This window comes from Lagenorhynchus albirostris, chromosome 4 (genome assembly GCF_949774975.1).
Source record: "Lagenorhynchus albirostris chromosome 4, mLagAlb1.1, whole genome shotgun sequence".
Taxonomy (NCBI): Eukaryota; Metazoa; Chordata; class Mammalia; order Artiodactyla; family Delphinidae; genus Lagenorhynchus; species Lagenorhynchus albirostris.
Genome location: NC_083098.1, coordinates 111,651,571 through 111,676,308, shown reverse-complemented (window position 1 = coordinate 111,676,308; position 24,738 = coordinate 111,651,571). Strand labels below are relative to the sequence as shown.

Sequence of the window (24,738 nt, the reverse complement as noted above, 5' to 3'; positions counted from 1 at the left end):
TCATCATGTTTCTTGATGGGGCTCCCCATTCCTGCTATCTCTACTGCCTTGCTCCAGTATGGCTTATACCCCATCCCCATAGCACAACAGGCCAACAACGTATGGCTATGCCACTCGAGCCAATGACAACTTACTGTGCCCCTTCTACTTGGCCACTCTCTCAAAACACCTGCATAGCTTCAATGGAAGCGCACCCTCTTGATTTTCCATTTCATGCATCAACCCTTTTGCACACACATCTTTGTCCTCCTGGCCATTAATTACTGGACTCCATCAAGCCTCCATCCTACAACCTTCCTCTCCTCACTGGCTCCAAAGGCTTCAGTCACCACCTAATGGCCCATGACTTTCCAGGCTGTGGGTACCGATTGATCCTACCACACAGAAACTCCTGAAGGCTTTGGAGCCACCTTGAACTCAATGGGTCCAAAATGGAACTTAGGAGAGGGTGTGGAGAAAAGGGAATTCTCCTCCACCATTGATGGGAATGTAAATTGATGCAGCAACTATGGAGAACAGTATGGAGGGTCCCTAAAAGACTAAAAATAGAACTACCATATGATCCACCAATCCCACTCCTGGGCATATATCCAGAAAACATGAAAACTCTAATTCAAAAAGACACATGCACCCCAATGTTCACAGCAGCACTATTCACAATAGCCAAGACATGGAAGCAACCTAAATGTCCATTGACAGATGAATGGATAAAGGAGATGTGGTACATATATACAATGGCATACTACTCAGCCATAAAAAAGAATGAAATAATGCCATTTGCAGCAACATGGATAAACCTAGAGATTATCATACTAAGTGAAGTAAGTCAGACAAAGAAAGACAACTATCATATGATATCACTTATATGTGGAATCTAACAAAATGATACAAATAAACTTATCTACAAAACAGAAACAGACTCACAGACATAGAAAAGAAACTTATGGTTATGAAAGGGGAAAGGGGAAGGCAGGAAGGATAAATTAGGAGTTTGGGATTAACAGATACACACTACTATATATAAAACAGATAATCAACAAGGACCTACTGTATAGCACAGGGAACTATATTCAATATCTTGTAATAACCTATAATGGAAAATAACACATATATATGTATATATATATACATATATATATACATATATATATATACATATATATATACACATACATAGGTATATATACACACACATATATACAGGCTGGTGGTTGCCAAAGGGGAGGCGGGGGGGAGAGGGATGGTTTGGGAGTTTGGGATGAGCAGATGCAAACTAGTATATATAGGATGGATAAACAACAAGGTCCTACTGTATAGCCCAGGGAATTATATTCAACATCCTGTGATAAACCGTAATGGAAAAGAATATGAAAAAGAATATATATATATATATATATAACTGAATATACAACTGAATCACTTTGCTGTACACCTGAAACTAACACAACATTGTAGATCAACTGTACATCAATTAAAAAAGAAAAGAAAAGAAACACGGCCTAGGATGAGTGGTTCAACATTCATTCGACCTCACAAGCTCAAAGCCCGGAACTCATCGTGGACTCCTCTCTCTCCCAACCCCACAGCTAATCCTTCACTAGGTTAGGTCCATTTCACCTCTTCACTGTCTCTCCCATCCATCCACCCTGTGGCCACCCTCTGGTCTAACCCACATCGTCTCTCGCTTGGACAACCACAGTGGTCTTCCAACCACCTCTCTCAGGAGGGGGGTCTTCTTGCTCGTCCTCTGCTTACACCCCTCCAATGGCCCTTCCATTGCTTTCAGGGAAAAGAGGAAATTCCTCCCCATGGCCATGAGGCTACACCATTGTGCCCCTGCTACTTCTCCTGTTTCACCTCCTACCATGCTCCAGACACCCACTGAGCTTCAGACTTGCAAGCTTTCTTTCTGTGCTTTGAGCAGCCATTCCCTACACCTTTAATGCTCTTTTCTTGGCCCCACACTTGTTAACTCTGCTTCCTCTTCATTCTTCTGCAAGCAGAGAAGGCTGCTCTGACCCTTCAGCCTAAGTCTGCTCCCCCTATTATATACTCTCACAGCACCCTGGGACTTTGCTCCAAAAGACATTATTCTGTGTTATTTTACATGCATTTGATTAAGATCATTGATCCTCCACTAGACTCTAAGCTCCCTGAGGTCAAAGGCCATGTTTGTTTTTCTACTGTATCCCTACAGCTAGTACGGCGTTGGTACACAGTCGTATTTGACAAATATTCATCAGCTAAAGGAATGATTGAAAGCAGATCCCCATATTCATGGTGCCAGACACACTTCCTGGTACCTAATGGGTATTCGGTAAATATTTCTGAATTAGATTGAATTACGGCCAGTTTCTAGTAACTAGGAAAGACATGCTATTTACAAAAGATGAAGTGAACTGATTAGTTTACTACATTATGGGGGCAAGGATAGGGGGAGGTGAATGAATACAATTAGTTCCTTGTGCATTCAACTCACCACCATGGAGGATAATTATGTTGAACTGTGTCCCTGCCAAACCAACGTCAGAATCCAGTGCGCCATCTAACACCTAACGTGCTTAGAAAAGAGAGACAGGGTTAACGGTTAACTTAGCAAAACCTTGACCTAGATTGGTTTCCTTTGCACATAACTTGCCAGGAAAAGAAACTGGGAAGAGAGAAAGCAATGGGCTGGGACTGCACTTGTGATGTGACCAGCAACGAGCTAGGAAATGCACGTATCCTATCCCAAGCCCCCAAGGTCCCGGGAGGCAGGCACCACTGTTGGCATTTGACACCTGCCCTCACCACCAACTAGCAAGAAACATCCCCACTTCCCTGAAGGCTCCATGCTCCCTGTGCTGTTATTTCACCTGCTTGGAAAGTCATTCCTCCGACACCCTTTATTTCAGGGAAAACTCCTATCTGCCCTTTGACACACGGCTCACATGTTCTTTTCACTCACGAAGCTTTCCCCCACTTTCAACAAATCACTTTCTCCTTAGTGCAACAGCAGGACCTTCTGCAGACATCGGTCCAGGGATCAGGAGACCCCAGCCTGGAGTCAAACTGCTTAGGTGCATAACCCAGCTCTGCCACAGTAACGTTGGATGAGTCACTGAGCCTCTATGCGCGTCACGTACCCCATCTGTAAAATGGGAGCAATGGTGCCTACCTTCCAGAAGAGCATAGAATGGTGCCTGGCACACAACACATTTTCAAAAAGCATTAGCTATTTGTGTTGGGGATGGGGAGCTATCCTCCCCCTTCTCTGGGTTCTAGGAGGGATACTTCAGTGAACATCTGTGGCCTCTTGCCCCATCAAATGTTGTGGGAGTTGTCCAAGTGGTGAGCTGGAAAAGGAACTGCACTGGTGTATTTCTGCTTGTCCTGCTCTCTCTCTGGAATCTGTCTGTCTTCAGGGAGCAAGCTTCTCCTCTGCTCCCTCTTGCCAGAAGCTTTTCAGGGCCAGGCACTGTGTGGAGAGGTCTACGGGGTCCAGAGTCGTTGCTGAACAGGTGGGTGAGCCTGGCTAATTCTGGGCTTCAGAATCACGGGGCCCATTGTTGCTGCCCTCCTGGGTCCCACTCCTCAACCCCACCTAGATCCCTTCTAGGGGTAAGGCTTGGTTCTCCACTGGCCTCCTCTTTTGTCTTGTCTCATAACTGGAAGGGGTTTTAATTAATGAGCAACTTGGCAAGTGCCTAAAGCTATTACTGTTTTAATAATTAGCATTATAATATTGTAAATAATCTCACTCATCCACATCCTCTACAGAAATGTGTGTTCATGGGGGTGGGTGTCTAGCACAACATACGAGGCAAATAGATACTTATTTAACGTTTATTTGCTTACTGGACTAGATAGGATTTAAGTGACTGAGTGCATGGCCTGGGTTTTTCATTTATTTCGCATCCCCCTGACCTGGTGTACTGAGACTTACATAATAGTGCCTCCATGAATACACTGTGAATAAGGGAAGGGTTTACACTTGATTGATAAGCAGATTGAAATGACTTCAGTTAATGAGAGTCCCAGGCCAAAGACGGCTCCTAGAAATCGCACTGTCACCTAGGACTGTTGGCCCAGAGCAAGAGGAGTTGGCTGGGGGGTGTAGGAGGGGTGATTAGTGGGTTTCTTAGGGTGACCATCGGGTCATGGTTTGCCTGGGACCTTCCTGGTCTTAGCATTAAAGGTCCTGCAACCCTGGAACCCCACAGTCCTGGGAAAACTGGGACAACTGGTCACCTGTAGGTTTCTAGATCATCAGCTGTCCCACCTGAAGTCACAAGCACTGACAGAGCTGGCCGGGGGACGGGAAGGTGAATTCTTGAAAAGCAGTGTTTGTTCAGACCACCAGACACTAGGGTTGCCAAGGGTGACACTGTGATAAGTACACTGTTAAAGTAGAAACAGGCAGCACATTGTCAGCCAGAAGCAAAGCCAAGGGGGTGCCAGTGACCTCACCCAAAGGCTCCACAACAGTCACGCCCGCCTGGAGGGCAGGCCAGGCCCAACTCGCCCTTCATCCTTGATCAGGAAACCTCAGATCCGTCAGGGAGCAGTGTGGCCGGCCCCAGACAATGAGTCACAATTGACCAAATCCAGTGAGTTCATCAGGATCCCCTGGAGGCTTGCTAAGACAGATCGTGGGTCCCCTCCTGAGTTTCTGAGGAGGGGCCAGAGAATTTGCATTTCCCAGGTAGCAAGTTTCCAGGTGATACTGATTATCCACTGGACAATTCTGTTCTCCACTGTCACAGACAGTCATGCAGTTGGCAGTGACCTCATGACATAGGTCTAGTCAATGAGATCTAAGCAGGAGATTAATGGGGGTATTTCTGGGAAAGCATATTTTCCTGATGAAAAGGGACAGTTACAGCTGGACTGGCTCTTGAACCCTCCCGCCTCTTCCTGCCATAAATGAGGATGTGATGTCTGGAGCTGCAGCAGCCATTTTGTGACTATGAAACAACAAACACAAGCAAAAGGCCAAGATTTATGGGCACAGAAGCCACTACCTGTTGTTGAGCCTCTGAAGCTATGCCAGCAACCACCTACCTCTGGACTTCTTATTATACTAGAGAAAAGAACAAAGCAGTCTTACTTGTTTAAGTCACTGTGGGTCAGATTTGCTACTACAAGAAGCCAGAAGCATTCCTCTCTGATACACAAAGACAGTCACATAGTAAGAGCTTAGTAAATGCTAACTATTTTATTGTTGAATTTCCAGCCTCATCGTGATTTTACTGAAAGGCAGAAGAACAACGTTGTTTGGGGTGTAAACACAGGGGCCACACTGCTTGGATTTGAATTCTGGCTCTACCACGCACCGGCTGGGTGACTTTGGGGAAGTCACTTAACCTCTCTGTGCCTCAGTCTCTTCACTTATAAAATGGGTAAACTAAAATACCCATCTATGGTTGTCATGAATATTAAGTGAATCAATATAGGTAAAGTATTTAGAATAATCCTGAGTCTGAAGTAATGCCTACCAATATTAGGTATGATTATCATTATTATTCTGTCTGAGTAGCTTTTCCCCACTTTTCACCTTTATGACACAACACTAATCTGATTAAATCATGACCAAACATTGCTTGGGTGATAAAGTGAGAACTGTATTAGTGCCTATTAACTACTGATGGTAATTATCACACTAGGTAAATCTGGTTGTTCTACCTTGTGAGCTACTGGGCTCTTTTCTCATTTCCAACAGGCCAATTATTTCTAAGGAATTTCACAGTACTCTTTCAACATGCAATATTCAGGAAGCAGCTTATTCAGAGAGCCAAGTGTGAATTTTCAAGATGGCTAGTTACTCTTTAAACAATCTGTAATAGAAAGTAAACCCCAATCAATATCCTATAAAAATACAACAAGCAAAGACAGCAAGCAAATGTCCCCTTTTCCATTTCCCTAAAAAGCTGAAACCTGGAGTTCATTCCTTGTACCACTGCACTTGGGCTGGTCGTGCGTGTATAGGAAATTTCACCTCAAAATACTGATTTTTGCCATCATTTCAAAAACTGGAAGATCTGCCATAACTGGCCCTATGATGCCCCCTGACAACAGGACAATAGTCTTCTCTGAGTCACCACTATCCATGCCTGCCCAGTTCATACATCTCTGTTTCCTGCCCGATCCCATAAGTATTTGAGGTTTTGGTCACTGGACTGCAGTGGGAAAAGACCTATCATATGGGGAGGTGGTAAGGGGCAGAGGTGGAAGGGAGAGCTTGGTGTTCTGCACAGGTAGCTTTAAACCTAACCCCACCATTTTGTCCTTGTGAAACTGAGGAAATAAATTAACTTCCCCAGCCTCGATTTTCCCATCAGTAAAATCGGAGTAGTGATGCCTACCTCCCCAAGTCGGGGCGAGGGCCACAGGCTATGACAGAGCAGAAGGTTGATTCTGCAAACGGAAGCCACCCTGAAAAGTATCAACTCAAATCCCTGCTGCAGCTGTTGGACCCTCAGCCTGGTCACTTAGCATCTCACAATTTGTTTGCTCATCTCTCAAATGGGGTCACACTCATCCGGTGGAATTTTTCTCGGGATAAGACGATTCCATAATCAGCACATAACGCTGGTGATTATTTGGTTTTGGCTTTGTCTCTCATTAGCATAGAGATAATGCATGTACCCAGGTGACTCAATGAGAATGGGGCTGAGCCCTGTTCATCCTTGACTCCCAGATACGTGACAGGTAGCACAGAGGAAGTACTCAGTTGAGATAACCAAACACAGGCATGAATACATGAGCTGTGCAGTGAGGTAGGAGATCAGGAAGGGGCTCTCCAGGGACTGGGCTCTCCAGGGACTGGGACTGGGAAAGACAGTGGTGTCTTTATAGGACACAACTGACCTCCATATAGAAAGGAGTGACGACCCAGGTGCATCAGGCATCACCATGAAATGCTTCTATCAGTCACTTATTCAACAAGTATTTATTGGTTGAAAAAATAAAGGTCTACTGAGTGGATACATATACTTGTTGAAGTGACAACAAGTGTGTGCTGTGTGCCAGGCCCTGTTCTAGGTACTGGGACCCAGCAGTGAACAGAACACAAAATGACTCTCCATCCATGGAGCTGACCTTCTGGTGCAAGGAGGCAACTAATCCATCAGTGTATAACTCATTGGTATGAAGTGGTAAATTCTACGAAGAAAACGATAAATCCACGTGTATTCGTTTCCTAGTGCTGCTCTAGCAAATTCAGGCACAAACACAGGGGCGTAAATAATACAAATATATTATCCTATGGCCCTGGACGTCAGAGAACTGTGTCTGACACAGTTCTCACCGGACTAAAATCAAGGTGTCAGCAGGCTGAGTTCCCCCTGGAGGCTCTAGGGAATGATCCATTTTGTGGCCTTTTCCAAGTTTCCAGGTTCTCGAGGTCACCTGCATTGCTTGGCCGATGGCCCCATATCACTCCAACCTCTGCTCCCAATGTCACGTCTCCTTCTCTGACCCTCTTTTCTCCCTCTTTCCCTTATAAGGATCCTTGCGATTACATTGTGCCCACAGGATAATGCAGGATAACCTCCCCATTTCAAGATCTTAACTTTAGTCACATCTGCAAAGTCCCTTTTGCCGTGTCATGCAGTGTATATGCAGTTCTAGGATTGAGATGTGGCCATCTCTGGGGGGCCATTATTCTGCCGACCCCACCAGGGACAGGCATAAACAGCGACTATGTTGGGAGTAGAATAGGGTGGTCAGGGCAGGCCTTTCTAAGGAGAGGACAATTGGGCAGATGCTTGAAAAAGGCCATGCAAATATCTGGGGGATGGTAACGGCAGGCAGAGGGAAGAGCAAGTGCAAAGCCCTTGGGAGGAACATGATGGTCTGCAGGAAGAGCAGGCAGGCAAGGATAGCTGGAGTGCAACTCGAGAGGGTGAGAAAGTAGGAGAGATGAGGTCAGAAGGGTGGTCAGGAGCTGGCCATACAGGGCTGGGGTAAGGGCTTTAGGAGATTTTTCTAAACATGGTGGGAAAGTACTAGAGGGTCCTGACGAGGGAAAATAAAACTATGGTTTGGTGTTGTTGGTTTAAGCTATTTGGAAATAAGCAAATTTAGCTGTAATCTCAGGGAAACCGAACTGCCACATGATGGGAATTAAAGACGTGGAATCCCAGCAATGATGTTACAGTCTGCTAAATAAATTTATCTGAAAAGATAAAGTGGGCATGGAGGACTTCTAGGGCCATAAAAATACTCTGCACGATACCATAATGATGGGTCCATGTCATGATACATTTGTCCAAACCCATAGAATGCACAACACCAAGAGTGAACCCTAATGTACACTATGGACTTTGGGTGATAATGATGTGTCAGTTTCATCGGTTCATTGATTGTAACAGAGGTACCACTGTGGTAGGGGAGGTGATAATGGGGGAGGCTGTGCATGGGTGGTGGCCAGAGTATATGGGAAGTCTCTGTGCCTTCCCCTCAGTTTTGCTATGAACCTTGAAGTGTTCTAAAAGTCATTAAAAAAAGAAAAAAAGATGGAGTGGTGATCAGCCAGGAGCCCAGGAAAGGGAGAAGCAAAGCAAGAACGTAGCTGTCTTGGTTCAGCCTGTGCCCTATGTGGAAGCGGGGACGAGACATTCTCATTACTAGATTTAGGTCCATCCTCACATCTTCCGTGTCTACGGTGTGCTGATCCCAATGAGAGAAGGGGGCTTCGAAAGTGACAGGGCTCTGCTCACAAAGAGCTGGCAGCCTAGCAGGGGACACACTGGGCCCTGCAGGGTGCTGATTGCCGTAGCGACTAGGACCAAGGTCATAGAGAGGGATCTACTCCATCCTTCGGGGACAGTCAGGGAAAGTTTTGAAAGCACAAGACCCTGAGTGTGGGTTTGAGGAATAATAAGAGTTCTCCAGGGGGTGAGGAGAAGAAGTAATGATTCCAAGGAAAGCTACAAGGAAAACAAGCACCCAGTGGCACGAAACAGCAGGATGGGTTCCTGGAACAGCAGGACAGGGATATGAGTGGAAAGGAGTGAGTAGGGTGGGGTTGGGGGGTGGTTAACCCATCAGAAAGATCACTAGACATTTCTTCAGGGCAAGGACACGTCCAGCCTCTGCAAGAGCTTTTTGGGAAAAGTACTGCCCAAGAGGATCCTCTCCCCTTATTTACCAAGCCACCAAGTCCCCAGGAATCAGCCTCGCAGGGACTCGGGGTTTCAGTAGGGGGTTATCTTGGACAGCAGGTGGGACCATTGCAATTCTTAGAAAGGCACCAATTCACCTATTGACCCCAGGGTCTGAGTGTGTTCTCACGTCCAAGAAGAAGAGTCCTCTCTTCCCTCCTTTGCCCACCATCCCAAGAGCCTACAACTCAAGTACTATTCAGATTCATTCGTCAGTAGTGTCCGGTTGCACAGGTAATACAATCATACTCTTCACCATGACCTGGAAGGACCTGTCCTCCCCTCCCTCCCAGCCTCCCCATGCATGCTCCTTTCCCTTGGCATCCATCAGCCTCCAAGGCCTCCCAGCTGTTGCCCAAATGCCCAGGCACTCTCCTGCTGTTCCCCCGCCTGGAATGCTTGACTCCTGGTTTACCCCTTTACCCCTCTTCCCATCCTTGGGTCTCTCTTCCCTGCGTAAGTGAGAGGTCTTCCCTGATCGTCCTGCTTGGGCGACCTCCCCCTCAGTCCTCCCTACCTCATCACCATCCTATTTCCATCCTAGTCATTCTCACAAGCTGAAGTATCTGTTGCTCTCTTGTCAACCTGCTCGTTGTCTCCACCCCCATATTGAATGCCGACTCCCTGAAGGCTGGGATGTTTGCCTGTTTTGTTCACTGCTGTATCCCTGGAGCCTAGAACAGTGCCTGGCATATAGTAAGTGCTCAATAAATACCTACATACATCATACATCATACCTGGCCATGAAAGGGAGAAGTCCAAGAGAGTGCTGAGCACATTAAGGATGGCAGCCTCACTTCTGACTGGGGTTAGAGATAGCTTCAAGGAGGAGGGGGCCCTCCACGTCTCAGCATCTCACGCTAGTCATCTGTGAAATGGGCACAATGATGCCAACCTCATGGGGTTGTCAGGATGATAAATGGGATAAGGCAGTAAAGGTTTCAGGACACAAGAATACATCTGTCAGTTCCTCTCAAATTCATGCTCACATTTATATAATCATAATCGAGGTTGTTTCCCAAAACTGGCAAAATCATTCTTAAGAATAAGTGAGAATAGGGTAAAATGTTCTACCAAATAAGTTTTGAAGAGAAAAGTCTTATCCTACCAGATATAAGAGTAATAGTTTATTTACTCATTCAACGGTCACTGCATGTGATAAGATGCCTGTGGTGAACAAAAAAGACATAATCCCGAGTGAAGTGTGATTCTTCTGGGAAACTGAGTTACAAAAATATCCACCAGAGATTCAGGATGGAGCAGAGGAAGGAACACTGCTTTGCAGGTTGACAAGCTCAGGCTGAACTCCAGCAGAGAAGAGAAGAGCTATTTGGTAAGTAGGGCTGGGAAAACTGGTTAGTTCTTGGGACAAAAACCAAATCAAATCAGTACCTCTCTCTGTTCACTAGACTCCAAAATCAATTTGAGTGGATCAGAGTTCAGTGTAACAACATCAAAACCACAAAGCTCAGTGCCTTCCAAGAAGCATTCAACAAATACCAGTCTCTTCCTTCCCCATGACTGATGGAGACAACCATCTTCTAGGTGTGTAACCTCCTCCCTCACCAGGTAGCCTACTTACTCAGAGGCCACAGACTCATAGGCTACGCGGGACTGGGACTGACACCTTCCCACCCAGGAAGAGTGGCTGCACAGGGGAGCCACGTGTATATATTCACTCCCCATGCTGAAGGCTATGAGTCCATGCGCAAGTCTATGCTAGTAGCACTCAGGGCTCTGGAGGGAGCCATCTTTGCACAGCCTCCCTCGCTCATCCACGGTTCCTCTGCCCTAAGGTGTAGATTTCATCCATGGTCACATCAGGGGCTGATATTCAGCTGGAGACTCTGATCCAGCTCCTTGGCCAGCATCCATTCTGGCTGGTCGGGGCCAGAGCTGGACCAGTTATTCCGTCCAGACTTCTTACGTACAGAGTAGAAAAACAGTGTTTGCTAAACTGAGCTGCTTCTTCTATCCTCATTAAAAACTGTTTTGTATTCTAGTTGATAAGTGTGTTTCATAAAGACCAAAAGCCTTTTTTTTCCTCACTCTATACCCTTATCAGCAAAAACACTGAATCTATAAGCATTTAGGAAATCATATGCCCAATTCATATAGGAAAATATTATATGGCAATAATCTCGGGACAGAAGCTAATTTGGATGCTCTTTGACAGGCGGAATCTATGATAATGAAAGTATCAAACACATGAGAGAGAGACTAACAATTCCTCAAAGCAAAGACTCTCTCAGACACATCTGCTTCCTCTGTGCCCAGTATATTCATTTCCTGGGGCTGCCGTAACCAAGAACCACAAACTGGGTGGCTTAAAACCACAGAAATATATTCTCTCCCAGTTCTGGAAGCCAGAAGTCTGAACTCAAGGCGCCAGCAGGGCCAGGCTCCCTCCAGACAGTCTAGGGAAGCATCTTTCCCTGCCTGTTCCAGCTTCTGGGGCTGTCACCAGCCATCCTTACTGCTCCTTGGCTGTGGCCGCATCACTCCAATCCCTGCCTCTATCATCACGTGGCCGTCTCCCCTCTGTGTCTGTCTCTGCGTCTCTTCTCTTCTAATAAGGACACCAGTCATTAGATTAGGGCCCTAATCCAGAATGACCTCATCTTAACTAATTACATCTGCAAAGATCCTCCTTCCAAGTAAGGTCACATTCTGAGGTTCCAGGTGGACATGAATTTGGGGGGACACTATTCAACCCAGAACACCCAGAACGACACCTGGCCCAGAGGAGAGGCTGAATAAAGGATGACCGAGCAGATGCACGAATGACCAAATGACCACATTCGTGGCTGTATGCACCTGTGTGTATACTTATAGCTGTCTAGCTGTAGAAACAAAAAGATACTTTAGAAACAAAATGGCATCACTCGGTTCCTCATTCTGGTAGAGTGGAACCAGCTCTGGGAGAGGCAGGCTTTCATTATTTCCAGCTGTGCAACCTTGGACAAAATGTGCTGTCCCGGCCAGCTCTCAACACAATGATTGAAAGAGAAACTCTGTGTGACTTAGAGCATGACCGTTTTTCCTAGAAACCAAGCTACCAATTTCCTGATTTTTGACAAAAGTACAAAAACAATTCAACGGAAGAAGGCCAGCCTTTCAATAAATGGTGCTGGAACAACTGAACATCCATGGACATCCCTCGACCTAAGTCAAGGCCAGAGTCTTTGGCGGGGGGCAGGGTCAGATCACCGATCAATTTGCTGGGACGGGAACAGGAGACAGACCTGCTGTGAGGTCCGAGGAAGAGCTTGGGCAGCCTGGAGGCAGATCTGTAGACACTGTGAAGTTGGTGTAAGGGGCTGCCATTTTCACTGTGAAAGAGAAATCAGACTCCTTGATGAAGGCAAATGGGGAGCGTGGAAGCAGAGGTCCGGGGAAGGTAAGAGAGAAAGCCAGGGATGGGTGCCCTGGATGGCCCTGAGCCCAAACATGCCCACGTGACCCAACAGCTTCAGAAAAGCCACCCTGGGTCAGGGGGTAGGATGGCCAACTCGGTGTCCTCTCCCCCAGTACCTGCCCTGGCCCCAGGCCTGCCCACTACTCTTTCCCACCATCAAGTGCTGCTACAGCAGCCCCCCAGTGACATTTGCCTTCAGCTAAGGTCCTCCAGCCTGAACTCTGGATTCTCACATTTGACCATGAGCGCCTGGGGGCAGAGGCCTGCCCCAGGAATCTCCATGTCCCTGGTTCCTGGCCCAGGTCCTGTCCTACACACAGAGGAAGGACCTGTATTGGTTTCCTATGCTGTGTAACAAATATCACACATTTAGCAGCTTAAAATAACACCCACTGATTAGCCCACAGCTCTGTAGTTCAGAAATCTGAGTGGAAGCAAGTGGGTTCTCTGCTTAGGGTCTCACAAAGCCAAAATCAAGGTGTTGGCCGGGCTGCTCTTACTGGAAATGCTGGGGAAGAATCAGCTTCCTACCTTATCGAGGTTGTTGGCAGGATTCAGTTCCTTGTGGTTGTAGGATGGTGGTGCCTGTCTCTTTCCTGGCTGTGAAGTGGGAGTTTTCTAAGCATCTGGAAGCTCCTAATAGTACAGCAAATGCTTCTCATGCTTCCAATCTCTCTCCTACTGTCCTTTCTGTAACTACTCTGATAAACCTCTCTGTTTTTGGAGGGCTCCTGTGATTAGATATGATCCACCTAGATAATCTCCTTTTTGCAATATAATGTGACATAATCCCAGGAGTGGAGTGGGAGACCGGATGCTCATGGGGGCCATCTTAAAATTCTGCCACCTACAGGGCCAAATAAATGATGAATTTTTGTTATGAACCGCTAGAGATTAGGGATGGCCCCTAAAACACACACACATGCACACAGGCAGGCACACACATGGGCACACATGCACAATGTAATTCCCTTACTAGCCTAACGCAAACCAGAATAATAAGATAAGCCTCATTGAAATGCTTTATATCCGTGGCCTGTGGTGTCCCTTTGGGGTTAGAAGATCTGTTTATTTTGTATTTCCTTCCTGACCTTCACAGAAATATGATTCTATTTCAGGCCCTGGGGCAGAAACAAACCAAACTTGGTCCCAGCCATATCCAGCGTGTGCCCGTCAAGAGGGTTAGCAGCACCCACAAAGGCTAGGATGGAGGAAAGCTCCGGAGGCTTTGGGTGGACGCAGAGGGGGGACTGGCCACCCCCTCTGACGGTTTCAGGAGGCTCCAGAGCCCAGAAATTGCTGCTCACTTTTAAGTAGAGGTGGGATTATATAGCTCTTGACAATCACAGTGAAATCCTTTGCTGCTTAGACATCTGATGAACTCAAAAGATTTCAGGACTTTTTCTCTGTGAGAGAGCCAGATTCTATAATTCAAAGAAGGCTGTGATTTCTAAGTGGATGGGCTACGTAGCAGCTCCCCTGGCCCACAAACTGGAGGGATGATGACATTTTGGCAGAAGCAGGACATGAGAGAACACCTCCTTGAAGAGGCAAAGTGGGGGTTTACCTCACCTCTCTCCTCCCCATTCCTGTGAAAATTAAATGAGATCACACGTGGAAAGGTTTACACCAGAGCCCAACACATACCAGGTGATCAATAAATGTGTGTGGTGGGGAGGAGTGATGGGGATGATGACAATGGTGACATGATTGATGATGATGGTTAGAGGCTGAACTGTGTCCCCCAGAATTCACATGCTAAAGTCCCCAGAACCTTAGATGGGACTTATTTGGAGAAATGGAGTTTAAAGAGGTGATTAAGGTAAAATGAGGTCACTAGAGTGGGCCTTAATCCAATATGACTGGTGTCCTTATAAGAAGAAGAAATTAGGACACAGACATGCACAGAAGGATGACCATGTGAGGACACAGGGAGAGGGTGGCCGTCTACAAGCCAGGGAGAGAGGCCTCAGTAGGAACCAACCCTGCTGAATCCTTGATCTCAGACTTTTAGCCTCCAGGACTGTGAGGAAATAAATTACCACTGTTTAAGCCCCTCAGTCTATGGTACTTTGTTATGGTGGCCCAAGCAGACTCAGACAATAAGGATGATGCTATTGATGTTACTGGAAAAGCACAGGACTAGGGGACATGAGGGACCCTGGGTTATAGAGGGAAAACTCTGTATTCAATCATCACCCATGCCCACCACAGTGTGGATCCAGGGAAGAGAGGTCAGGAGACATGTAGAATCCAGACAAGGGGGTCAGAGGGTCTGAACCAGAGCCAGGACAGGAGGAGAGAAAAGGACACAGATCAGCAAGAACTGGGAGTGGCCACAGAGGAAGCGAGGAGTGGACTCTGGGTCCCCAGCGCAGGTGACTGATTAGATATGGAGGGTGAAGGCCCCAGCAGAGGCAAAGACCAAAGGAGAAACAAGGACGATTTGTAGGGAAAGATGGAGAGTTTGGCTCAGGGCCTGTGAGCTTGAGGGGCCCGTGGTGAAAAAGAGACAGCAGGAGGACCCAGAGAGTTGTAAGCAGGGGGTGCTGGCTCTGGACTCAGCAGCCGGCGTGGGAGGGGTGGATGAACTGGTCCAGGTGGGGCATGCCAGTCAAGAATAGGGGCTGAGGACAGAAGCCTGGGGACACCTGCAGCTAAAGGCAGGCAACACGGGACACAGGAGGGGACACTGCTTGGAGACAGGGGAGAGAACCCGAGAATATCACGAAACTGGTCTCAGTCAGCTCGGGCTGGTGTAACCAATACCATAGACTGAGGGGCTGAAACAAACAGGCATTTATGTTTCACGGTCTGGAGGCTGGACGTCCAAGAACAAGGTGCCAGCAGATTCAGTTCTGGTAACGCCCCTCTTCCTGGTTCAGAGACAGCTGCCTTCTTGCTGTGTCCTCACATGATGGAGAGGGAGAGCTCTCTTCTCTCTTCTCTCTTCTTTTTCTTACAAGGACACTAATCCCATCATGGGGCCCCACCCTCATGACCTCATCTAAACCTAAGTATCTCCCAAAGGCCCACCTCCAGATACCATCACCCTGGGGTGTGAATTCAGGGGGACATAAACATTCAGTCCATAAGAGAACCCAAGGAGGAGAGTCCACGGAGGGGTCCACTGGGTCAAATGTCACAGGTATGGGTGTGGTCAGTATCCCCAGTGGAGCCAGGGCCTGCACACAGTAGGCCCTCAAAGCATTGGCAGATGGACAACTGAATGAATGAATGAGTGAATGGGTGGACACAGTGAACACTCAGCCATTCTTCCCCATTCTGTGGACGTTTATCCCTTCTCCACTGGCCCAGGACACCTGCATGGACAGGCCTGGGCTATGTTTTTCCTAGCCTTCCTGGCCTCTCAATGTGGCTGGCTGCCAAGTGGTGGCCAGGAGAAGTTTCCTGAACAGACGTCTGTCCCTCCCTCTTATCAGGGACAGCAGTCTTCTCAGCTCTCACAGCGAGACCCAACAGAGACTTGGATGCAGGCCCAACTCCAGACCCAGCCTCTCCACCCAGCACTGTGTGACCTGAGGCTGTCTTAACCTTTCTGGGCCTTTGCTTCCATATCTGCAAAATGGGAACAGTAATTTCACTACCTTTGAAAGTCACTGTGAAAATTAGAGATGATTTACAGAAAACATCCAGCATTCTACCTGATAGATCTGACCTTCTTTGTTCTTAGTGTTACCGCCATCTAAGCCATTACTACTGGCAGCTGTTGATATTGTTGCTATTGTAATGACATCACTACATACACAGAACCTGAAGCTGGCTCTTCCCCTTACAAGCTGTGGGACCTGCTTCCTCCTCTGTAATAGGAAAGTAATAATAACAGCTACATAATAGGATTGCTGTAGGATCAAATTATTTAATATTTGTAAAGTGCTCAGAACAAAGCACGGCACCAGGCAGGTTCCCGATCACTGTCACTAAGTCATTTAGTTGTTTTTACACTAACAGACAGATCTCAAAAATTCTCCTGATTTCACACATGATCTGCAAACATTACGATCATTCATTCAAAAAGTGTCTATTTGTGAGTCCTGGATCTCTATGTGTAGGGATTAAAAACTGACTGGATATTGAAATAAATGTGGAGGAAAAAGAAATCATTAAAACTTTAAGGACATAATAGAGTCTATGCAAACAAAAGCAACTTCTGTAGCTCAAGTCACCCCGTTAGTCTCAGAACATACAAACATGCTATTTGAAATTTGTGAGTTCATATGTGAACTCACATTTATAAGCTGAGTGCACTCTTTCAGAACTGAGACTGTCCTTATCTAATTTATTTTGAAAATGGAACATTTGGTAACAGAATCATACAGTCATAACACAAATTGCTCAGTCACTGAGCATATGCTTGGGTTTTGTCAGATTCTTGGAAGGAGATAAAACCTTGGGAACAGAAGTCTGAAAAAATTGACAATATTTGAGAGAAAAAGAAAAGGAAATGAAAGCTTTCTGGAAATCTCATGCTTCCAACAGTCCAGCCCAGCTCCAAAGCACTCCTTGTCAGATATTTGCTAAGAAAAAGGCCAAACCATTTCCTTTTCTGTCCATTTAGAAATGGAAACTGTTCCAGCCTGGTATGAAATCTTACTAACGCCCCAGTGGTTACACGTGCTCCTGTCCCTTCCGTGAGCTTTCCTAGCTAACAGAATATCAAACTTCCCATTTCTAACGTTGACAAAACTTCGCACACAGGACAAGGCACAGAAAGAATTTACTAAACTGTGGGAATGACACCAAACTCAGAGCCTGCCTGAGGGGCAGAAGCTCGCCACCATCAGGACTGCCCTCAGCATGCAATCCTGCAAGAAGGGGGAAACTGGTTCTGGGGGCAAAATTATCTTAGTCTTTTCAGTGCAAAGCACAGGCACACAGAGACGGTGTGCACAGGTATACAGTATACCTGAGCTATCAAAATCCCATGGCAGGTGGGGAGTGGGGGAGATGCTCAGGAAAACAATGTCTCAAAAGGCTCCTGGGACGGGCGTGGGAAGGTGATGATGCAAGGGAGGTTGAGAAGCTCTGGCCTGCAGTGACCAGCCAAGCATGGGGAACGTGCCATTTGGCCAGGTGTTTGTAACAGTCATCCTAGTTATTTGTGCACGAGTACTCGGCACAGGGAACAGCACATGCAAAGGTCCTGGGGCAGGAACAAGTTTGGTGTTTCTGAGCACCTGACAAAAGGCCGTGTGTCTGAAGTGGTGAGTGATGGGAAAGGCAGGTGGGAGTGAGCTGAAGTCAGAGAGGTAGGTGGGCCCCTCAGGCCACTGTTTACAGAGCTTGGAGTGAATTTAAATGCAGGGGGTACTGTGGAGGGGTCCCAAGCAGGGACAGTATATGACCTGACTTAGATTTTCAGATGATCCCTTTTGCTGCCTGTCACAAGTGATGGGTTGGGAGCAAACTCAGAAAGGAGGTGTGGGTTAAGAGGTTGCTGTAGCCACGTCGATTGCCTGATGTTTCAGACGATCCGGGGCCAGGCCTAGCTCTCCGTCTTCACAGTGAGGAGCTCACACCCGCTCTCTCCGCTCTCCATACGAGGAAGCTGAGACCCAGACAAGCCAGGAACCTTGCCATTGGGTCAGAGGCGCGGAGGGGCAGGCCGAGGACTTGAACACTGGCCATTCCAGCTCTAGAGCCTGAGCCTGAAACCACTGGGTCCACAGCACTGTGCAGGAGGATGTGCACTGGTGTAGGCGGCCATGGCAGCATGAAGATGAAGAGATCAGAGGCCAGTGGGAGTCACAGAGACGGAAGAATGAAAGTCAAAGACGCAGCAAGCACCGGCCACACCAGGATACCCCCATCACATGTCCCCTTCTCCCAGAAGCAGGCGGAAGCCCCCCCGTCTCTGGGGGTCTCAGGCAGGCAGCAACATGCAGACACCAGAGTAAGTAAGACAGCCCTCTCTGCTTTACTGAGAAAAGAAAGAGACTCTGGGAGGAAGTTGAGCTTCCAGCTCTAAAGGTCTCTTCTCTTCCTCCTGCAATGTGCTGGCCGGTCACGCGTGTAGACAGGACAGGACCAGCTGTCGAACTTGCAGGGCTCAGTGTAAAGTGAAAACGCACGATCCCTTATTCAAATATTATTAAACATTTCAAGATGGTGATAGAGCATCAAACCAAATGTGGGGCCTCTCGCAGGGTACAGCCCTAGGCGACTGCCCAGGTCCCATGCACGGAGCTGGCCTTGCTTGCAGGTAATGTAGGAGAATACAGTGTGGGGTGTGTGTGTGTATATGTGTGTGTGTGTGTGTGTGTGTGTGTGTGTGTGTAACATGTGTGTATGTAGAGCATTCCATGTATGTACAGTGTTAAAAAGAATAGATAAATGTTCAGAGCAGAACATTTACGTCATTATGATTTGAATCCACTCCATTTCAATCTGAGGGTCTGTCCCTCTTGCTTAATGAGAGAGGGCCAGAGAGGGAGAGGATTAAGATCAGACAAGTCCTGCCACCAATCGGACGATCTACATTCTTACAAAAACCCTATGAGGTTGTCATCATGCCCGATGTTACAGTTAAGGTAACTGAAGCTCAGAGAGATTAATTAGCACCATCAGTTTCTTATAGATAATAACGCCTCATGCTTGTATGGTTCTTTCTGGTTCAGAAAAGCATTTCCACCCTTTTCTGACCTTCACGGCACCCTGGGAGGGGAACAGAGCAGAGATGCTTGTCCTTGATGTAATGGGAGCCAAGTGACTTGGCCAAGTTCCTGCAACCAGCAGAGTCTCAGTGCCAAGGAGAGGGCCAACCCTCCTGACAGCTTGTCCAGGGCCGCCCCTCAGGGCCAGGAGTCCTCGTGCAGCTCCTCAGCACCAGGCCTGGTTTCTCTGTACAGACCTGTGAAATGGGTTACTGCCTTGACTACACTTTTCGAATTGGCCACGAGGAAGCTCAGATCTGCATGGGGGCTTTGAAGGTACACATTTCCAGCTTCCCTCTGGCGCTGTTTCTGCCCCATCCCTGTTTTTCTTCCTTGTTTTCACTCACATTTTCATTTGTGCCACCCTTATACGTCCAGTGCCTGCTAAGACAACTGCATCTTTCCTGGAACACAGTATGAAAGCAATTTTTCAAGCTCACACACGTGTCTCCCTCACTATGATCCTTTTCAGGGCCAGTGCAATCTGGGAAGCCTGGTGGCCCAGGGATTGGAACTGGGTTGGGCTCAATCAGCCAGTTATATGCAAATCCACACGTGAGGCCCTGGAGGCACCAGAAGCCTCCCAAGGACCAGGAGATGGGAGTCTCCCTTTTGGACGATAAAGCAACTTGGCAAAGCTAACCAATGACACAGGACAGCCTGAGATGTGACACTTACAAGAGAACCACCCTTGAGCATCTCCCAAATCCCTGTACTTCTAACCAAATTAAATCATAATTTCACTATGATCTTTGAAAACTGATGACAGAATTTCAGGGAAGGTCTCCAGCTACCCCCTCCCATGTAGGGTAGGTTCCCTGCAACCTGTGACCTCACAAAGTGGTGGGAACAGTTGCCCTCTCTTTAACTTGGGTCATTAATGTGGGGTTAGGGGTTGGGAAGAGCTGGGGCTGCTGAGTAATCCCAAACAAATGCCGGGCTCCAACCTGGGAGGTGCATCACACTTCCACCCACGGAATAAGGAGCCCCCGCTGCTCCCAATTAAAGCATCACATCTCCCCTGCTGCCCGCCATGCAGGAGGTACAGTGTGTTCTGGAGGAGATGTGTTTCCTTGGTTCTCCTGTCTCTCTTTTTATTGGAAGACAGGAGGGAGTTCTTTGAAAAGACTGGAACTCACAAAAGTGAGTCCTATGTCTCTATGCAGGACTCCTTTTAAGAGAAAATCTGACTTTTAATAAAAGCACTCTGGTGGAAAGATGTCAGAAAGATCTGTTATTTATTCATTGGCTACGTATTTACAGGGAGCTTATTCTTTGACTTTGTTGGTGTTGTGTGCTGAGACACCAGAACAAATAAGACGGGCATCTCTGTCTTCCAGGAACCTAAAATCTAATAGGAACCTGCCATTCAACAGGAATTTTACCTGTAATTGGCAGAAGTGCTGAAGGCTACAAGAAGACATGTCATGGGAAGAAAGACACCTGGGGGCAGGGAAGGCTCCTTTGAGGGAGTGAACTTGACACTGTGACCAGACGATGCACAGGAGTTGGGCAGTGTTGGGAGGAAGGGCAGGAGGGGTGGAAGTGGGGAGAGTATGAGAGACTATTCCAAGCAGAAGAAAGAGCAAGTTCAAAGACGCTGAAATGGGGTGGAGGGGTGTGTAGAGGTGAGAGATGATACTGAAGAGGTGGCAAGAGCAGGCCATGCTGGGCTTCTGAGGTTGCATAAAGATGTTATTCCTTATCCTGAGGGCAATGGGGAGCATACAGGGTTCTGAGTGGTAGAGGGGTGTGTGTGTGTGTGTGTGTGTGTGTGTGTGTGTGTGTGTGTGTGTGTGTGTGTGTGTGTGTGTGTGTGTGTGTGTGTGTGTGTGTATGAAAATGATGGGGTGAGGGCTTCCCTGGTGGCGCAGTGGTTGAGAGTTCGCCTGCTGATGCAGGGGACATGGGTTCGTGCCCCAGTCCGGGAAGATCCCACATGCTGTGGAGCGGCTGGACCCGTAAGCCATGGCCGCTGAGCCTGTGCGTCCAGAGCCTGTGCTCCGCAACGGGAGAGGCCACAACAGTGAGAGGCCCGCATATCTCAAAAAAAAAAAAAAAAAAAAAGGATGGGGTGATATGATCTGTTTTGCCATTTAGCAAGATGGTTCATCAATCAGTATGGGCTAGGTTATGCTGTGTAACAAGTAAACCCAAAATCCTGATGGGCTGTAATAATGAATGTTTGTTTTGTCACTTGTACTACTTGTCCACGCAGATCAGCCGATGGCGCCATCTACTGCACTCACTCAGGGACTAGGGCTGACAGAGGCTCCATCCGACCTACTATGTATTTTACTCCTTTGGTTGTTGTCTATCTCTCTCCTTAAGAACTAGCATATTTGTCTGATTTGTTCACTCCCTTCTCCCCAGTGCCTGGTACATAGGAGGCATTGAATCACATCTATTGAATAAATGAATGCTGTTCACTTTGGTCAGTCACAGTCATCTGTTAACCCTGAGAGCCAGCCAATCTCCTCCCTTCCCTACTCCAGGACTCTTCTTCCCCAGCTCTTTGTGAACCCCACCCATGGTTCATTTTTCCAATCTTAGACCTCTGCTCCACAGAGAAACTTTCTTGGACTACCTTTGTGATGGTCAACTTTATGTTTCAACTTGACTGGGTGTGAAATGCCTAGATATTTGGTCCAATATTATTCTGAGTGTGTCTGCAAGGGTGTTTTGGATGAAAGTAACATTTAAATTGGTAGTATGAGTGAAGCAGATTGCCCTACCCAATGTGGGTGGGCCTCATCCAATCAGTTGAGGGCCAGACTAGAACAAAAAGCTAACCCTTTTGAGGAGTACGAGAACACTCCAATTGACTCCCTAGAGCTGGGAAATCAGTCTTTCTGCCTTCGGGCTTGAACTGAAACATTGGCTCTTTTTACATCTCGAGTCTGCGAGCTTTCAGACTGAAACTTACACTATTGGCTCTCCTGGGCCTCCAGCCTTCTGACAGCAGATCTTGGGACTTCTCAGCCTCCATAGTTGCAAAGCCAATTATTTATAACAAACCTCTTTATCTATCCATCCATCTACCCATCCAATAGCATCCCTATTGCTTCTGTTTCTCTGGATTCCCTGACTAATACTACACTGCAGCTGACATTGTTGGTACCCCACTCATCTTCTGTCCTTACCACCTCAATGCACACACTGCAAACACCTGCATCTCTTTGATGGAGGGCTTTCCCTGGTGATGGGACTCTGCTCTGCCCTGCACAGCAGCTGGTAAATGCCCAGAATTGCAAGTACCCTGGGGGAGCCTTCAACCAGTGACTGGTGGGCATGGGTGAATCAACATCCCACATCCCTTGAACACAGGGGTGGGATGACCCTGAGGCATGTTCTACACCACTTCCCAAAGTCTGCAGGTGCCCACAGTGGTAACCTGCTTGATAACCCAAGCTTTAATGACTGTCTCCCCTTCCTTGCCTCATTTGCCCTCCCTCTGTCTTTCTTGGGATTGCCTTTTAAGCAAACTGCTTGCACGTAGAACCTTGTCTCAGGGTTTACTTCTAGAGAAACCTGAACTAAGACAAACCCCATCAAGGAGGTCCACGCACATCATTTTCTATCATAGGACCCTGTATATTTCCTTCCTGGCATATATCATATTCTCCCATTTTGTATGTATTAATTTATTATCTCACTGTCTGTCTGTAACTAGGGCACTTTTCTATCTTTATTTCCATTGTGCCAGGTGTGAAGTAGTTGTTCAATAAATATTTGATAAACATCTGTCGAGTAAATGGATGAAGGAAGGATCTAACCCTGGACTTGTGCCTTCTTCCCGGACCTCAGCTCCCTCACTAGGAAAATGAGGCTGTTGTGCATGGCACCTGGAAGGCTACTTCTGGCTTTCACATCCTGAGATTCTGAGACATCAGTGGCCGGGCGGGATAATGAAGCACATGGTTTTGTTGCCGGACAAAGCTCTGGGTAAGAACGTGGCTTCTGTCTGCATTAATTTGACAAGGAAGCTGGCGAGAGCACGGCAATTAGGAGGGAAGAAAAAGGGAGAGGGAAAAAATCCTCCTTAGAGCTGGTCTTTGGCAAGCTAATGATGGTGTGCAGCCTGATGCAGAAAGAACATTGGAAGTGTTTGCATATAAATTGCCTTTTAAGGTTTCCATTCTTTGAGACTAATGAGTGTTTCAGATTTAAACACAACTGTTCTCTCCTAATTACTGTTTTAGTCACTCTTCTGTTTTTCCTCCTGATTTCTACTTGTGATTCTAGGAGGTAGAAAGATGAGCCCACTTCCTAAAGTCAATGACCCTCAGCATCGGCAGATTTAAGGTCTGCAGGTGACCCTGAAGCACACCGTGGTGGAGTAGAAGTATAATATGGTACATGTCAAAAATAATAATAAAGTTTTATTTAAAAAAAGAAAAAACTGCAGCTCAAAGAAGTGGAGCATTGTTCCCCAGATCACACAGCTAGAACTGGTAGGTTTGGACTTTGAATCCAGGTGTGTGTGGGTTTATGTATTTTCCATCACCAGATCTGCTAACCACTTAAGAAACAGTCATAATTCCCAGGAGTAGAAATATTTTAAATTGTAAGCCACTGATTCACAATAGCAAGAAACGGAACTAAAGAAATAAAATCAAAGGCCACTATAAAAAGCAACTTAAATAATGTTTAAAGAAATATACATGATAACTAAACGTAATATGTGATCTTGAATTGGCTCCTGAACTGTGAAAATTTTTTCCTTATGTTATGAAAGACACTAGCGGAATGATTGATAAAGTGTGAATAAAATCCATTGACTTAAAAAAATGTGTAATGCCAAATGAACCTAAACTTGAACATGAGCTTGATTCTCTCACTCTGCAAGTTGCCTGACTGGTTGACAGATAAAAAACTCAATAGAAAATCTGAATAGTCCTGTATCTCTCAGGAAGTAGAATCTATAATTAACTATATTATCACAAATAAGTCTTTAGGTCCAGATGGCCTCTTCCATTATAGTAGGAAAGAACACCAAAATTATGTAAACTCTTCCAGAGAACAGAAAAAGGGGGAACATTTCCCAATGTGTTTTATGAGACTGCCTCATCTTGATACCGAAACATGAGAAAAACATTATAAGAAAGGAAAATTACAGGTCAATCTGACTCATGAACATGGATGCAAAAATCCTAAATAAAATATTAGCAGACTGAATCCTGCTATAAGAAGGTTACTACAACATGACCAGAGTCAGTTTATCCCAGAAATGTAAGATTGATGACATAAAAGATAGAAAAAAAAAGGCATTTGAAATAATTTTAATTGCTGCATTAAAAGTATTTGATAAAATCCAATACAAATTCATGATAAAACACAGTATATTTAGGAGTAGACGAAGTTTCTTTAATCTGATAGAGTATTTACCAAAAAAATTTTAAAAATTAAAAAAAACCCTAATGGTTAAATATTTAAAGAAATTAGGAAACAAGCAAAATGCTTGTTATCACTATTTGTATTCAACCTCTAGTAGGTCCTA

General features: G+C 46.5%; 1 protein-coding gene across 2 annotated transcripts in view; it reads right to left on the bottom strand.

Annotated features, from left to right (window-relative positions):
• STK32B (serine/threonine kinase 32B) overlaps positions 1–24,738 on the bottom strand; it is a 344,771-nt gene that overhangs the window by 251,486 nt on the left and 68,547 nt on the right. The gene's annotated exons all lie outside the window — the stretch shown is intronic.